The sequence below is a fragment of the Phyllostomus hastatus genome, unplaced genomic scaffold, assembly GCF_019186645.2.
Source record: "Phyllostomus hastatus isolate PE091 unplaced genomic scaffold, TTU_PhHast_1.1 phas_scaffold_585, whole genome shotgun sequence".
NCBI lineage: Eukaryota > Metazoa > Chordata > Mammalia > Chiroptera > Phyllostomidae > Phyllostomus > Phyllostomus hastatus.
This window is the reverse complement of record NW_025334037.1, coordinates 18,342,028-18,360,379: the sequence shown is the minus strand read 5'-3', so window position 1 is coordinate 18,360,379 and position 18,352 is coordinate 18,342,028. Positions and strand designations below refer to the sequence as shown.

Below are 18,352 nucleotides of genomic sequence, written 5' to 3'. Positions count from 1 at the left end.
TTGAGTGTGCAATTCTCTACCACATCCTCTGCACATTGTGTTGTGTGCTCACCAGCTACACATTCTAGTCTCCTCCTGTCACCATTTATCCCCCATTTGTCTCCTTCTACCTTCCCCCACACCCCTTTCCTTCTGGTAATCACCATACTGTTGTCTGTGTCTATGAGGGGTTTATTTTTTACGCTTAATCCCTTCACCTATTTCACCTAGTCTCCCCAACCTCCTCCCCTCTGACAGCCATCAGTCTGTTCTCTGTATTTATGAGTCTGCTTCTACTTTGCATATTTTGTTCATTAGATTCTACATATAAGTGAAATCATTAGAGTTTTATTTAAGTGCGTGTTTTATTTCTTCCTCTTTCCCAAGGGCTTTAAGACCAGAGGTGGTATTTTATTCATCTATCATCATAGTTCCTAGCAGTCTCAGGCACAAAGTATGAACTCAATAAACACTTGTTAAATAAGTGAATATGTGAAAGAAAGAAAAAATAAACCGACAAATGAATGAAACCTCTGTATAGCACAGGCACTGAACATAATATCAGCACGGGCAGTGTGGTGAAACACATTTGTGAGCGCTTTTTTTCCATTGCATTTGTGATCATTGGTAAAATTAACAAATCCCTTTTAGGATAAGGCCTGTGCACGTGACATAGTTAAAAATCCTATTTTCCCACTTTTCTGATTTCTTACGGTTTATTGGAATGCTTTTGACATCCTGCTACCAATAGAAGAGGGAAGTCCTGAAAAAGAAGCAAAGGGAAGTCCTGATTCACAAGGCACAGTCCACGGTTTGGCTTATGACACCAGGATGTCGGGTCCCAGCCAGGAGGCGGGAGTCCAGCCAGCAGCCCAGATTCTGACACGCAAGGCCCATTGCATGGATTCCGTCCCCGGGGTTCTTCCTCGTGAATTTTATTGGATCATAACTCAGACTGAGCTAGGATATCTCGGTTTGGTATTTGTGTGTGTGTCCTCCATAATGCCAAGCACGTCACCTCACACATGGTGTTAATACATGCTTGTGACTCAAAACATTGTAATAATATTCACTGAATGTTAACAGATGAGTGAACAATCTAATCATCACGGAAAACAGGAAGGGCTGCCCTTTTGTCCAGAATTGTGAAACTGCGGGCCTTCCAGGGATGTGGGAGGGCTGTGTTGCTCAGCCTCCCACTTTCTAACTTTAGCCTCCACTTCAGAGGTAGCATTTAGCTCCAGTGACACGGGTCTACTGAGGACTGCACTTTCCGTAACCACTGCTCTGGTGCCAAAAACTCACAGCTGATTTAATACAGATATTAACTAGCCAGTATTTATTTGGCACTACCTGTATGTATGTGTAACACTCTTATAAGGCTTAAACTTTACAAATAAAACACAGGACACTGGTTTTGCTTTTCAAGAATTTTACATTTTGTTAAGATGCAGTATTAAAATAGTCACAAAACAAAAAATAAATGCAAAACTCTATGTATGTCACAGTACCAAATCGTGTGGGTCAGAAAATGAGGAGATGCTGAGTTCAGAGAAGAAACTGACCAAGCTAAGGAAACCTTTACCATACAGGTGGTTAGTGTATGCCAGTAAATACTGTGCAGGTTATTTCTGAGAACAGAAACAGGTGTTGCAGCCCTGGTTTCTTATTCTGATTCCAGCCGTGCTTACAGGCCAACATTGGTTCTCTGAGTGTCTTGCCATCTGGCTGGTCCTAAGGTTGGGGAAGTGAGTTCTAGGCACAAAGCCTCCATCAAAGCACATAGTACCTAGAAGCAGGCTGGACCAGGCAGAGCACTTCTGTAGTGTTACCAGTGGCGTGCTGCTAGAGAGAGAGAGAGAGAAGGCCAGAGTGAGAGCCGGAAAAGGGTGGAGACTCACAGTTATCAGGGATGAGGAAGGGCAATAATTTGGAAGCTGACTTGTTGGGTCATAAATCAAGATACTTGGACAGGTCAGGAAGGGAGGTTCGAACTGACCCACGTGGTCTTGGACTGTGATCACTGAAGAGGCATTGGAAGACCAAGGTGGTCAAGGGTGGATAAAGGAGGGCAGGGGTTAGAACACAAAGGAAGCACACAGAAGTTAGATCAGCGGTACAGAGGCTTTATTTAAACAACCACCAGTTAAAGATCAGTCAGTCTAGAAATAGAAGTTCTAGAAATCAGAAGTCCAGAAATAGGATTTTGATCCAATCTCTGTCTTGGGGACCCCCAACCTGAGTGCAAAATTTTGATTTTAATCACTGCCAGTGTTGTCACACCAGACTGTGGAGGAGAGACGTGGGTATAATAATAAAACTTACTTAGATAGGTTTATCCCATGTGACTGCTCACTTACCATACACCAGTCTCACTGGTATTGTTGTATCACTTGTATGTGCAAAGCATGTTTGGTCCTCAGGACCTTGCACATACTATTCCCTTTCCAGAGAATTCCTTTTCCTTGAGTCTTCAAATGTCGGTTCCTCAACCACCCATCTAACATTAGTGCCCCGCAATCCCCGGCTTGGCTGAGCCCCTATCAAAGGCCTCACTGGAGTGGATTCACTCTGTGATAGGTCACTCCGTTTGAAGAGACTTGTCCACACCCTGAGGAAGCTGCTCATGGTGCCTGGTGATGTAGCATGGGATAGACTTGGTGATTAGAAGAGCCAAGGGAGATAGGTCGCTATTGAGCAAAGACCATTCCAACTTAGCTTTTTACTTCCTGATTTCAAGTGACATTGGGAGATCACACATCCATCCGACACTAGAAACCAAGACAGTAATCTAGAATTTAGGAAAAAAAGGATAACCCTTGAAAAGGGTCTGAATGAGTGAGCAGTCAGCTCAGTCAGTTCTCACCGACTCCAGCTCTGTGAGACATTCAACTCTACTTTTATCACTTTTGTGGGTCTTACGATTTTCTGAAGTACTGTGTATAAGATTTCTGAATCTCAAATTAGAACAAAATGATTAACAGTGGGATAGACTATTCTAAGTGGGACTTATAAAAAAACTTAGGATTTTGTTGGGAAGCACCCTTCCTGGTGTCAGGAGCTGCAACCCCCCATGGCTAAGGCTGAATGAGTGACTTTTGGACCAGAAGCCACTAAGGAGACAAAGTTTAACCCCCCGGGCAGGGGCACTGCTTCTGCTCCTTTTTCCATAACTGGCCCCCAATGCTTGATCAGTTAGCCAATGACAGGTAAGATTTCCCAAGGCGGGAATGACCTAAGACATGGAGGCCCCAGAGAAGGACTTGAGGGGCTACAGCAAAAGGGGGTAATCGCCCCTCGCCCCTCGGCTTTGACAAAGCCTGTGTCCTCATTCTGTCTGTGAGAAGTCTCCTAATCTCTCGGCTGCCTTGCATCCTCTGCCTGACTCAAGCCTGTAACAATGACAAAGGGTGGTGCAGCCCTGAGCTAGAAATGGCAGGCTCCCCTGGGTGATCAGGCCTGAGAAAGGATATGCAAAATCCTGTGAAACCTGCTTTTCTGAGGAGGCTCTTAATTAGATTATAAAGGCCTGGGCAGGAAATGAGTTTCATCTCTTAAGTTTTGTAGCCTTTTTAGGTGATAGACCCCAAATCAGTGTTAGACCTTTTAGTTCTTTGAACGTTATCTATCATTTGATCCTTACTGCCAGACAATGATTAATAAGCTGTATCTGTATTCCTACCCCCCAAAAAACCTAATAAAAGCCTGCTCAGGCAGGGCGGCGGGGCGCTCTCCTCTTGAGAGACTTACCAGGCCACTTCGAGGCACCCTCCCCTTGAGAGGGTAGCTGTGCCATCCCTTTTCCTCCACAGGACTCGGCAGTCCATGTGAATGTCTTATGTCTCATCCATGACACTGCAGGCACTGTGGGCCGGTGTCTGCGTCATAATTTCCCTAACTGACAACAACTTATGCACCTTTAGAAAGACAGACTTTGGGCAAATGGCATAAGTATCAAAAGGTAAGCCAGTCTTGTCTTGGTTGGTGTGGCTCAGGTGGTTGGAACATCATTATCCCCAAAGACTGAAGTGTCACAGGTTCGATCTCAGGCCAGGGCACATGGCTGGGTTGTGTCTGCAGTCCCTGGTAAGGATCAGTAAGCATGTCTTCGGGTGAGGATAAAAAAATAAAAAGGTGAGCCAGTCTCTTCCATCTCATTCACTTGTTGTCTCAAAGCCCTGAACTGTCTAAAAGGTCTTTTGGGAACACCAACTATCGCAACAAACAATTTCCAGAAACATACATCTTAGTAACCACACCTGATCCAGACCTTTTAAAATGGGTAAGATGAGAGGAGGACATGGCATGAAAGCATGGGTACATGGAATTCAAAGTCTGGGCAGGACTTTCTTATTGCTGTGGCCCAACCCTAGTTTTTTAAAGACTTTGTTTATTTATTTTTGGAGAGAGGGAAAGGGAGGGAGAAAGAGAGGGAGAAACATCAATGTGTGGTTGCCTCTCGAGAGCCTCCCTCCCTCTGGGGACCCAGCCCGAAACCAAGGCATGTGCCCTGACTGGAATCGAACCAGCGGCCCTTTGGTTCACAGGCTGACACTCGATCCACTGAGCCACACCAACCTGGGCCCAACCCTATTATTGTTCATATGGAGAAACTGAATCCACTAAGGTCAAGAGATATTCCCAAAGTTACTTAGAATCTGGGCCTTCTTATTAGGAAGATAGTATACTATCTCAGTATACTCAAGAAGATAGTTAAGATGGCTTAATTCTTTTATTCAGTAAGTGATTGTGGAAGGTCTGTTTGTATGTCTGGCATAAAGCCAGAGCTGGGAGTATTTACTGAGTGAAATAGACAATGTCCCTGCTTGCATAGAGCTTAGAATCCAGTAAGAAAAAAAGAACTAACTAAACAACTGCAAGGAAAGTGAATAGCAAGCCCTGGCTGGTGTAGCTCAGTGGATTGAGCGTGGGCTGTGAACCAAAGTGTCACAGGTTTGATTCCCAGCCAGGGTACATGCCTGGGTTGCAGGCTATGACCCCCAGCAACCACACATTGATGTTTCTCTCTCTCTCCCTATCTCCCTCCCTTCCCTCTCTAAAAATAAATAAATAAAATCTTAAAAAAAAGAAAAGAAAATGCATTGTTTTTTTTTTTAAAAAGAAAGTGAATAGCATCATCATAAGGCAAGTGCAAGATAATTCATTCCCCTATTCATCCAAAATTTATTAAATGGCTCCTGTGCACCAGGCACTGTTCACATATCAGTGCTATCACAGCAGAAAAAAGACAGGAGCCTGCCCTCATGGAGTTCATGTCATGGGAGGAGAGTTATACATAAACATAATAGGTGAGTGAATTGCAAGCTATGTCAGAAGAAGTTATCTACGGAAAGAAGACAAATTGGAGCTGGCTAAGGGGTTGGTGGAAGTGGAGAGAAGGCCTTATTGAAAAGGTGCATTTGCATGAGGACTTGAAGAGAGAAAGGAAGACACGCAGACCTCTGGGGAAACGCTGTTCCCAAGGCAGGGTGTGCCTAATGGGTCAACGGACTCCCTGGAGGCCAGTGTGTCTGAGGGCAGTGAATGAGGAAAGAGGAGGCTTCTTTGGTCTCCACTTCAGGGCCCCAAGCCAGGGTGGAGCATGCGCGTGCTGCTGTGCACCACTCCTGGAGTTCAAGGGCAGGCCTCTTTCTCTTTCCTAAGCTTGCTCAGATCTTCAGCCAGCTTACCCACTTAGGAAGTCACCCTGCCCTTGCAGAGAACAAACATCTACAAAAGATGGTCTGGAATTTTGCTCCGCTTTCATTTAGAGAGGCCAACTATTCTGAAGGCAAATGCCATCCGCGGAAGAGAAGTGGACATTGCATTCCCTCAGCCAGGAGGAACGTGGCACCGGCCCCTCCACGTGGGCCCACATTTACACAGGTAAGGGTGTACACGGGGTTGATCTTTTCTTCCCCCTTACTCCTCTTTCCTCCCCTAGCAAACAAGATTATTCACAGTGTATCCTTAATTTTACCCTCATTAATCTTACTAGGGTTTGGCAAACCTCGTTCCATGAGCGCCCCAATAGGGGTTGTTTTCTTTACCAAATTCGCAATTCTCCCATTCAAATCACTGATTTCCATGGCTTCGCTTCAGTGCTTTAGTGCTCCTCAGGCCTTTCAGGAATGAGCTCAATTATCAACCCTGAGTGAATCTGAAACCTGATTCAGTCTTATGATCTGATGAGAGCATTAGGATTTTATAAATGTCACTAAAGAAACAGTCCAACCTAGACGGCTAGAGGCTGGCCAGCAATAACTTCCTCTTGTGAACTGTGGCTTATTACCTTTCGAATAATTGAAGCAGATCAGTGGTCCGGTGGTCATTGTGTGTCTTAGGGTGTTAAGATTTTACCATGAAAAACATTCCTTATAATACTTGGCATGCACATTCCAAAAAAAAAAAAAATCCTATCAAGAGACTGGCAGTTTTTTAATGAATTATTTGAGCTTGAACAATTCAAAAGCATCATCAAATTAAAACAAGGTAATTTGGCACAGAGGTTATTGCCCATCATGTCTTCTAATTACTTTTTTGTATTTTGAAAAAACAAAAGCAAAACATTAAATGCTGAGATAATGAACTTCAGGGGTGGCGTTCCGCAGCAATCCCCTTGGTGATGGAAAAACAGTGCTGACTTTCAGGCGACTCAGCTGACCTTTCCCAGAGACACGTTCCTAGGGAGGGGCAGCCTGAGCCCTGCACTCCGAGCGCTCCCAGAGCTCCCAGAGCACCCTACCGCACGCTCGCCGCCAACCGCACACACACTCATAGAGCAGGAGAGCTGAAAAAATAGACACAAAGGTGCGTTAAAAACATTCACGCACGTCATTGAAGTATCATTTACATATATTTAAGTGCACCGATTTTAAGTGTGTAGTTGAATGAGTTTTGACAAATGCATGCAGTTGAGTAACCACCAGTCCAATCAATATGTCGCATGTTTCCATCACCCCCAAACCTCCCAGTGTCCCTCCCTCATGGTCAGTCCCCATTGTCCATTTCACTTCCCTTCCCAGCCCTGAGCAACCACTGATCTGTTTTCTGTCACTACAGTTAGAATTTCAAGTAAATGGGGTCATAGAGCGTACTCTTCAGGTCTGCCTTCTTTCACTCAGCAAAACATTTTAAAAATTCATGTGTTGCTATGTGTAGCTTTCGCTTGTTCTTTTTGATCGCTGAGCAGTATTCCACAGCATGGATCTTCCAAACTTGTTTATCCATATGACTGGTGATGGGCATTTTGATCGTTTTCATGTTTTTCTTTTGTATTTTAATAAAGGTGTTCTAATAAAGCTGTTTAATCAAGCTGTTTTAATAAAATATTCGTGTATGAGTCTTTGTCTTGGACACACCAAGTGTTCTTAGCAAGAGTAAATATAAGAAATATATTGCCCTGGCTGGTGTGGCTCAGTGGATTGAGCTCTGGCCTGCAAACCAGAGGGTTGCCGGTTCAATTCCCAGTTAGGGCACATGCCTGGGTTGTGGGCCCGGTACCCAGTAGGGGGTACACAGGAAGCAAACACACATTGATGTTTCTCTCCCTCTTTTTCTCCCTCCCGTCCCCTCTCTAAAAATAAATAAATAAAGTCATTTAAAAAAAGAAATAGAAAAGGTTATGCGTAAGTTCAGTTGTCAAAGGGAGAGATGGGTAACATAAACGGGGGGAAGGAGGCCAGGCGTAAGACAAAAGGGAGCAGCGGCTACTGGTAGAGTTCACCGCAGGGATAGTTAGCAGCTCCTGGTTTATAGGAACAATGTTGAGAAATAGGAAATGGTAATGGACCATTACAGTCAAAAGAGAAAGCTTTATAGGTCAACTCATTCCTTTGGGTCAGGGGACCAAAAGCCTTATTCTGTCTTTCTCCTTTTCACAGGCATCATGGCATAAAAAACCAAGAACATAAAATGTGGGCTTAAACAGTCATGGATTTGAATTCTTGATCCACATCTACCACCCGGCTCTGTGACCCCAGGCAAGCTTGCCAACTTTCTGAACGTAGTGTCCTTATTTGTAAAATGGGGGTAACGTTAATAACAGGTCTTTCACAGAGTGGCGGTAAAGTATAAATGTCATAAAGGCACAGTTGGAGTGAGCCTAAACATTTTCAGAAATAAGTGCTGATTCTCTTCTTCGCTTCGGCATAAGCTGCATGTGAGGCCTAGTGCCAGGCACTTTACTCTCACTACCTTGTTACACTAAATCCTCACTGCATTTTGCAAAACAGAAAACCAAGCCTCAGAGACGTGGTGAGCTGAATGATGAAAGCAGACAATGAGAACCACCAGCTCTAGCCGGACGTTGCCTTGCTTCTCCAACACCCAAGCCAACAGACCATCTTTGAGACTCTAGATGTATCTCTTCACACATTCCCGATGAAGCTCACCTTTGCCCAACTGTGCACCTTCTGCCCCGGGGCACAGCCTACGTACCTGACGTCCTCAGGAGCAGCCGGAGGCAGAGCTTTTGTAAGAGCACATGTTTGGCTAATTCTAACCATGCTTTCAACCAAAGTGTCTCCCCCAGAAGACAACATAGTGCTGCTCCACACTGCTTCCCCAGGGCCTGGTACAGTGCCTGACGTGTAGTAGGACCTTGGTCAATGTGAATCGAGTGAGGGAAGACAGGAATGAGTACACTGAGAACAGCGCACATGCGCGTGTGCGCGCGCGCGCGCATACACACACACACACACACACACACACACACACACACACACACAGCTTAAGCACATGTGATTGTAATAAAATGTAATGATATCCAAGTAAAAAGAATTAAGCAGATAATTTCTATAGATGTGATGTTGCTTTGGGGCTTACACAGTCTGTACTGAAAAATTTAAAGAAATTTGCTTTAATTATATGAGGTCTGTCTGGAAAAAGTCCAGCCATTGTTAATATAATAAGAACAGTTTGTGCGACATCCGTGTAACCTGGCAGCCAAGGAGAGAGGACTGGAATGCACATGCATGAACAATGACAACTTCACTGTACTAGTCAGTGGGGGCGTTAGATGCCGTTGACTGAGCATGTGTACTGTGTGGCTATCGCATTCAAAATGACTGAACGAATAGAGCAACGAATCTGCATCAAATTTTGTATTAAGCTTGAACATCCTGTGCAGAAACTATTTGCATGATTCAGAAGGCTGCAGCTGTGGCGACTGGAGACTGGCAGCTTCATCAGGACAATGTGCCCTCTCATGCATCAAGTCTCTGTGCAGAGTTTTTTTGGCGAAACATCAAATCACCCAGGTGACTCAGCCCCACTACAGCCCAGATTTGGTGCCCTGTGACTTCTGGCTTTTCCCAAGACTAAAATCACCTTTCAAAGGGAAGAGATTTCAGACTGTTGATGAGATTCAGAAAAATATGACAGGGCAGCTGATGGTGGTTGGGAGAACTGTGTGAGGTCTCAAAGTGTCTACCTTGAAGGGGATGGAGGCATCATTGTCCTATGTACAATGTTTCTTGTTCCTTGTATCTTCTTCAATAAATGTCTCTTTTTCATATCACATGGCTGGATATCTTTTGCATAGACCTCATATATTCATACTCCTTTTTTGCATCGAAGGTAGTATACAGGCCTGCACCTTGTTTTTTTCCTTTAACAATGTGTATGGAGAGCTCTCTGCATCGCTACATCATTCTCTTTCATGGCTGCAAGGCTCTCTATTATGTGGATGATCCAGCCAGTTCCCCACTGATGGACATGTGGGCCATCTCCGATCATTTGCTATTAAATAATGTTACTGTGAATGACCATATTCGTTCATGTATATGTTTTCCCACATTCGTGGGGGCTCATCTTCAGTGAAGATTTTTAGGAATAAGATTGCTGCTCAAAGGGTAAATGCGTGTGTAATTTTGATAGATAAAGCCAAACTGTCCCCCACAGCAATGTGCCATTATGCATCCTACCAATAGCGTGTGAGAGGCCTGCCCCCTGCTCTAGTCTTCAGCCTCACGGTGTTGTCAGGCTTGTGGGTTTCTGCCAGCTAATAAGTAAGAAATGGTATCTCAGTGTAGTTTTCATTTACAATCTTCTTACTATGAAAGAAGTTGAGCATTTATCATACATTTAAAAGTCATTGTGTATCTTTTCCTATAAACTGTATGGTCACAGTCTGCCTGGTTTTCTCTCAGGGTTTGCTGTTTTCCGTCTCAATTGTAAGAGCCTTCCACATACTAGGGAAATTAGCCCTTTATAAAAAGTGTTGCAAATATCTCATCACCATTTGTCTTTTGTTGGTATTGTTGCTGTTGTTTGCTCGTGGTGTTTTTTGTCTCTCCATAAGGTTTTTAATGAATTAAAATTCATTTATTTTTCTTTTTATTGCTTCTAGCCTTTGAATCATAGTTAGAATTTCCCCACTATAGATTATAAGGAACTCATTCACATTTTCTTTTATAAATTCTCTGTTTTTATTTTTTACATTTAGATCTTGAATCCATTTAGCATGTATTCTGATAATACTGTACGTTTTTTTTAAAGATTTTATTTGTTTATTTTTAGAGATGGAAGGGAGGGAGAAAGAGAGAGAGAGAGAAACATCAATGTGCGGTTGTTGGGGGCTGTGGCCTGCAACCCAGGCATGTGCCCTGACTGGGAATCGAACCTGTGACACTTTGGTTCGCAGCCCATGCTCAATCTACTGAGCTACGCCAGCCAGGGCTAATACTGTAAGTTTTAAAATCAATTTTACTTTGGCTTTTGGTCTTTTTCTCATAGTAATTTTAAAATTAATCAAATATTTTTATATTTCATCACTGACATCTTTTCTGAATTTAAAAGTGGTATATGTTAATTGTAGACTGAATGAAAAGTAAAGTACAAAGAAGTGGGGGAAATTTCCAAAGAGCTTACATACTTTCATTTCTTAAGATTATGTTTTGTATAATTGTGATAATACTCCTTGTATAATTTTGTATCCTCCTCTTTCTCACTTATTTTCGCACAAGCATTTTCTTATGGTGCTAAAAGCAACTGATGAACATGCATTTTAATGCCTGTAAAATAATCCATATTTTGGTTATATCATTATGTACTTAGCCATTTTCACATCATTGATTTACTTTTTTGGTCACTCTTTCATCTCTTAACTATCTCTAATTCATACCTAACTCTGTGATGGCCAATCCACATGGTCCAATTTGGAAGATAGATTCCAGAAGAAAAATTGCTTTGTGAAACTTATGCACAGTTTTTTAGAATCCTGACACATGATGCTTAATTGCTTTTTAGAAAGGTTATAGCAATTAATATTGTTAGCAGCCATATATGACACTATGGCTACATCTCAGTACAATGTTTCTGAGAAATACCTTTTCCTCCAACAAACTTGTTTTAATCAAAGAGGAAGTGAAAATTTTAGTATGGAGCAGCTAAAATAGTATGATACAAAATATCTTTGTATTGACCAATAAATTTAGTTTTATCCTCCTTTAATGTTGGGTAAGTCAATATAGTGGCATTTACACAATAAAAACAGCACTAAAATTTCAGATGTATAGTTTGCATCCAGGTAATGAAAATATCTCATATGAATTATTTTAGCAAATATTTATTGTGTCCTCTATGTACCAGGCATTCCCTGGGCCACATGAGATGCATCAGGACCAACTCAGACACGCTTTCACATTTGCAAGTTACCTGCAAAGTCCTGAAGACATTAGAGGTCACAGCATCTTCTGTACATTATGCTGCCTTGCATTTATTCTTCTTTCAAATACTTATTCATTTATCACACACATACCAAATATTGATTGCTTGCATTGTGCTAGACTGTTCTGGGATCTCAAGATAAACCACAAACAAAATACAGTCTGTCCCTCAGGGAACTAGTGTTCTAGTAAGGCGGTATGCAATAAGCACACATGTAATAAATGTGTAAGTTATATAATGTGTTAGAATGGGGTAAATGCTATGGGAAAACAGGGAAGGGAGCAGTCAGAAGTGGGATGCTCTATGTAGGTGGAGTATCTTAACTCCCAATTTTCTCCACTTTTTTTCCCATTAAATTTTCTTTGAGGGCAAAACTATGGCTTAATCTTTTAAAAACTTTTACTTGGAACAAATTTTAAACTTATTTTAAAAGTTGAAAAAATAGTGCAGAGAGTTCCTGGATACCCTTCACCCAGCTTCCCCAAATATTAACATCTTACACAGCCATAGCGTAAGGGTCAAACTCAGGAAATTAACACTGATACAATTGGAATTTCATCAGTTTTTCCACTACCATCCTTCTTCTGTTCCAGTATCTTACCCTAAATTCCACATTGCATCTGGTTGTTAATTCTCGTTAGTCTGTAACAGTTTCATACCTTTCCATGCCTTTTATGACCTTGACAAACTTGAAGAGTATTCTTCATTTCATAGGATGCCCCTCAATTTGGATTTCTGATTTGTCTCATGATTAGAGTGAGGTTAGGCATTTTTGGCAAGAACATCACAGAAATGACATTGTGTCCTTCTCAAGTCAAAGGGTTCATGATGTCAATATGAATGATTGTTGGTGATTTGAACTTTGATCACTTGGTTAAGGTGGTGTCTGCAGGTTTCTCCACAGCAGAGTAACTGTCTTTCCCTTATGTCATGAATAAATATCTTGAGGGAGTTACTTGGAGACTCTGCAAATCTATTTTTGTCCATTGATTTTTTTTTTTAGCATCCCTCTGTGGATCTTGTCTATGATAAATGTTACTATGATATTTGCCTAATGGTGATTTTCTATTTTCTTCTTTCTTTCTACATCTAGTCACTGGAATTCTATAAGGAAAAGCTGTCTCTTCTTAGCCACTTATTTATTTATTTATTACTTATTCAATCACATATTTATATAAGTCTGGACTCATGGATTTTTTAAAATTCTGTGGACAAAATCTAATAGTGTGTGTGTGCACATGCGCACGTGTGTGTGTGTACTGCTAAAATTGTCCTAACTTGTCCATTAGGAGCTCCTTTAGGCAGATTCTTGTTTTCTCTGGACATGCCCTCATCTTATTTTGAGCACTTTCCTACTTTTTGGCTCCACAAAATTTTCCAGACTCATTTTCTCTGCCCCTGCCCTGCCACTTCTCCAAGGAAACCAAGATCTGGGCACTAGGTGTGCTCATTGAGACTGGGTATCATTGTTTCTAGGCCCTATCAGCAGACAGATCTAGGAAATAATGTACCTATAAACCATGTATATACACCCATTAGTACTGTCTCCACCCAACTGTATTTCCATATTTATCTTTCTGTGTGTATCTATCTGTTGTTTGTGTGTGTGTATGTATATATACACACACACACATACATGCATACGTGATATTATGAGTTTATAATGATAGCTTGGATTCTAAACCAGCTGCACAGGGTTGATTTTAACCTTCCCCCTTTTCTTATTTGTAACTTCTTTCATCAACAGAGAGAAACCAGACTGTGATTATCTACAACATATTTATAGATTTGCTTTAGTAAATGCTTTATAGTTGTTATATAGTTATATAAAGCATTTATATGCTTTAGTAAACATTTCATGAGAAGCACACTTGCTAAATAGAATAAAGGATCTACAGCTAGTTCTTTTTGTTTTTAGCCTGATGCTATCTAGTTGAGATCCAGTTTACCATCATTATTTAAGTGTTCCTTTTATGTCCCTTTTTAGTGTAGTGATGTTATTCATTTGTAGTGTTTATAATCTACTTTAAGTTCCCTTTATAGCCTGGTAGTTTTGTTCATTTATTTTTTTAGGGCATATGAAAGGGATGGTCTTAATAAGGAAGGCTATAGGAAAAGACAGACTCAAAGATATCTTTAACTTTTTAAAAGTCAGTTCTCGGTACAGTGTCGAGAATTCAATCAATATTTATTGAATAAAAAGAATGTATATATAATGCAAAATTTTGATCTTGTAAAAGCACACTTACAACTGTATTTGAAACTATAATGATAGTATTGGAAAAAATATGGCAGGGAAAGAAAAAAATTAGAAAAAAATAGTAACAGAAACAAATTAAAATTAGAGGGGGAAATGGCCCCAGAATCTCACTTTGGCTTTTTTTGTACAGAATTGTATTCTATACGTTTTTTAATCAGCACTTCTGAGTTTTGCACACATTTGAAAATGCCAAATTTGTCAAAGATTTCTTAAAAATGAGTAATGCCCACATGAGAGGTTAAATTAGTAAGAAGGCAGTTACCCATAATACATTTTCCTATCCTCACACACACACACCCCTAAATATATGTGTATGTGTGTGTGTGTGTGTAGAGAGAGAGAGAGAGAGAGAGAGAGAGAGAGAGAATGTGCATTCGAGAGTCTGAGAAGTTTTCCTTCCATTTCCTGTTCTCACTGAGGAGACTCTGAGTTAGGGTTCTCCCGAATGTCTTCAGCCTGGCTTCTCAGCATCAAGTGGCTGTGGTATCACAGATATTCCCATGTGTTCTGTTTTGCCAGCGAACTCTAGTCTTCATCGAAACAGCACCTTTTCCCATGTTCCTCACTGATTCCCCTCCTGGCTCTCACCTTTCCTTTTCCTGCCAAATTGTGCTCTCAGGAAACAATCTGCCTCCGTTTACTCCAACTTCGGTGAATTAAAGTCCACAAGATAGAAGAAAGAAGAAGCAAGCCAGCATTTTGGAGCACATACCAGGCACTGTGCCAGGGGATCGGCATATATTCCCTTTTTTCAATTTTGAGCCTCGTGTCTAAAATGAAGAGGGGGAGGGGAGTTGACCACCATGGTACAAATTTTAGTGAGAAAATTAAAAAATACATTTTAATGAATGGAGTCACTCATTTTAGGAACGGTAATAGCAGCATCTCCTTTTAACTTCTGCTTGTCTCTTCCCCGCGTGCTGGCTAATCGAGTCCCTCCTGCACTAGACTCTGAATAGTATCAGCTGGAGATTAAGTTGTTTTTACTGACAATCAGCACAGATTCTGTTCTCTGATTGAGTCCACTTCACAAGTATTTATGGAGCTCCTGCTTCGTAAATCTCATTTCCTGGGAAAGGACGATTGGGAGCGGATGTGCGGGGAACGAAACGCCCCCTGTCTTCGAGAAGCTCCCAGTCCAGTGCTGAACGCGTACACGCGGGGATTAGAGAAGACGCGTGCCTATGGGTGAGGGTCCCCATGCCCCGTGATTTCTGCTGTCTGATCTCCGGCGGGCTCCAGGGGTCTCACGGATCCTGTGTGCAGGGTTCGGATTTCCCTTTAACCTGCCGTAAACACAGCCACTTTCTCTGGCTCTCCAACAATAATAAACATGGTGGGTGAGTAATAAATAACTCTATGAGGGCTGCTCTGTTTCCAGCTGGAAGGAGACTCCTTATCCGTGTTAGTACTAGGCAGGATTTAGGGGCTTAAGCTTGGTGTCGGAGCACCCCTTTCTCTCCCTAGACACATTACTTTTTCTTAGCTCTTATCTCGATTCACTCAGCTGCGTCTCTTTATTTACGTCCTTGCCCCGACACAGGGTGGGTGGGAGGGTGTGTTGGTCTCTTGTCTTCCCAGCAGAGGTGAGAGAGACACCTGAGGACCTCATCATCCCAAGAACATCCCCGTCTCTAGTTGGTGAGGCTGGTGGTGAATACAGAACAAAAGGGAATGGTAGCGCTGGGCACGACCACTGTGAATTTTCACACTTCCCATGGTGTGCAACAGGATTCGGCTTCATGTTCATCTTCTCCGGAATTGCCTAGGACATGATGAGTTCTAACGCCACCCTCGGTCTCACTCTGTTTCACGGAAATGCCACCCGTCCAACAGCTAAGGGCCTTGGGTGCACCCTGTTTATCGTGACGTGTTTTCTGAGGGGCTCTGTGCTCCGGGCTGGTGTGGCTGAGGGCGGGGCCACCCCATACAGCATCACCATGGAGTGGACACGATTTGTGTGCGCAAGCACTCACACCACGCCCTCGTCCTCGGGTGGGACTGCGCGGCACTGGGAGCTGCAGACAGACCTCTGAGAGGGAGACAGTCTCTCTCGCCGTCAGCTTTCCTTGGCTCTTGTCTCAAAATCTAGGCAAAGTCTAAAGACAAAGAGAATTTCCTGGGAAAGAAAAATCGGCCACAAATAGCCACAGCTACTCTGGTTTTACGGAGAAATAAATAAAACAGTTAGGAGTCTTGGGTCACAGTTTCTTCATCCCAAAGCAGGTTTTGGAACCCAGGCTTTGGGTCCTTGGGTGAAATCTGAAAGATGATAACGAGGAAGACAAAGCTGACGTTTCCATGTACTTTGCTGAGTGTCCTGCAGAACCTGGGTAAAGACCTCACAGTTTTGTCTAGAGTTTCTAAATGACACTTGGGAAAGGTGTCCATGAGATTTGGGGCTGTGGGAGAAAAGAAAGCAAGTTAGTTGCAAAGTAATGTTTATCATATATCTATTTGGTTATATGTGTTTGTATGGATGCTTTAAAAGTATTTTTTAAGTATGAGGGGGGACCCCAAAAAACCCAGAATTATTTTCTGGAGGATGGGCTGCTTGTCATGCAGGCTTCCCCCGCTAGGTGAGTGTTCTAGGAACCCATCTGTGTCAGTGTACCAGCTGGTGCAGTTGTGAGAGGCTGCATCCAGCTTCAGTGAATTTTTGCGAAGACTCTTTCATTGGTGTTTGCCCATTTCATGATGGGTGATTTATGAGCACACCCACCCACACTGCACTGAGTGTTCAGCAGTTTTTGACCAAAACTGCATGGCCCCCGTGCCCCACCCTCCCTATTCATCCCATCTCACCCCAAGTGACCTTTTTTTTTGTTTCCCCCATGAAAAAAGTCCTCACAGGGAAATGTTTTGCCACATGGAAGAGGTGAAACAAAAAATGGCAGATGCACTAAAAGGCACCAAAATTGACGAGTTCAAAAACTGTTTTGAGCAGTGGAAAAAAGTCTCAATCAAATGGAGGGTACTTTGAAGGTGACTGAAGTTTAAACATGTAAGAATAGATGCACAATTTTTTATAAATAAATTCCTGGATTTTTGGGTCCCCCCTGGTATTTACAAGTCATGGGAAGATATTCACAGAACAATTGCCATTGGTCACCTCAGGACGCAGGTAAGTGGGTGGGGGCAAAAGAGGGTGGAAATAGGGAGTCTGTTATTTTTTTTTTCTTTATGCACTTCAAATCTGCAAACTGTTATGATAAGTATTTATTTGTACATTTATGATTAGAAAATAAAGCATTTCGTTGTAAAAAGTAGCTGGGAGGTTTGCTTGTGTGAGGGGGGTTAAGCCAGAGCCTTGTTAATCAGGCAGGAGTGTTTTGGGGCGGCACCAAGCCCCTCCAACAGACACAGGCCGCCCAGGTTCTGCTCTGCCACACGGAGGAGGCTGGGGCCACCGCCCTGAGCAACCGGCCCACGGGAGCCTGCAGTTCCTCAGGCCCGACCTCCAGCAGAGGTCATTGCAGGCCCCGCGAGTGATCCGTCAAGAGTCTGGCCGGACCTGGGGCAGCAGGGAGAATCTTGACACCGAATGAGCTGATAACTAGGGAGCCCTGCAGCAGGGCCTTTTGCCTGGCATCGTGTTTGGTCATAGCCAGTACTGAGTGGGCACTCTGGGGGCCACAGGGCACGTGAGTGCTTTGCAGACATCTCGTTTCATCTACCACATGCCCATCCATGCTGTTATTAGTACCTGTCTAACAGAGAGGAAACAGAAGTTAGAAAGCTAGGGAATTTGTCCACTTTCACTCAGCTTCCAGCACAGGTCTGCAGTAAAAATATAGTTACAGTTGTATAGTCTAAAGTCTGCTAAGAAGCATCACACATACTGGTTTATTTCCGTCTTCCCCAGGGCCTGATGGTCGCAGGCACTCACTGAAGAGCAGCTTCGTTGTATTTGTGACGCCATTCTGACTGGACTCGGTGCTGCAGGTAGAAGAAGCCTTAGAAGCAGGCGTAGCCTTGAGAGAACCTCCGTGACACTGCTTCACGTGGAGAAAGTGTTCTCACTCTTCAGCCCACTCTCTCCTCTTAGCTTTCTCCTTTTCCTCTTCCTTTCCTTGTAAAAACATCTGAGCTTATGTGCTGGGATAAGAGAAAAATGTGGGTTCTACCCAATTTAGCTCTTCCTCTACTGATCTGATTAGAATAAACAAGAGCCTCCTAGGACTTGTTAAAAAAAAATCCTGACTCAGATCTTGGATGAATTATTGCTGAGAGGCTTTAATTGGCTGTGGTTGGCTTCTGACCTCTTGTACAGATTGATTTATGAGGTGAATTTGCAATCAACGGTTGGAAAAATTGATAGCATGGTAGCAGATAGAGAAGTTGCTGTTTGAATGGGGCATGGAAAATATTTATGCCATCCCCAGCCCCCACTGCAAACTCAGTTTCATGTCTGCAGACCACACGGCCGAGGAACACTGATGG

At 42.8% G+C, this 18,352-nt stretch overlaps 1 long non-coding RNA gene across 1 annotated transcript in view; it reads right to left on the bottom strand.

Moving 5' to 3' along the window:
• Positions 1 to 15,430: 15,430 nt before the first annotated feature.
• The window catches only part of LOC123810139, a 51,029-nt gene continuing 48,107 nt past the window's right edge, over positions 15,431 to 18,352 (bottom strand). The window contains exon 3 of the long non-coding RNA XR_006784182.1: positions 15,431 to 16,311. This is a non-coding gene — a long non-coding RNA (uncharacterized LOC123810139). The remainder of the gene's footprint in view (positions 16,312 to 18,352) is intronic.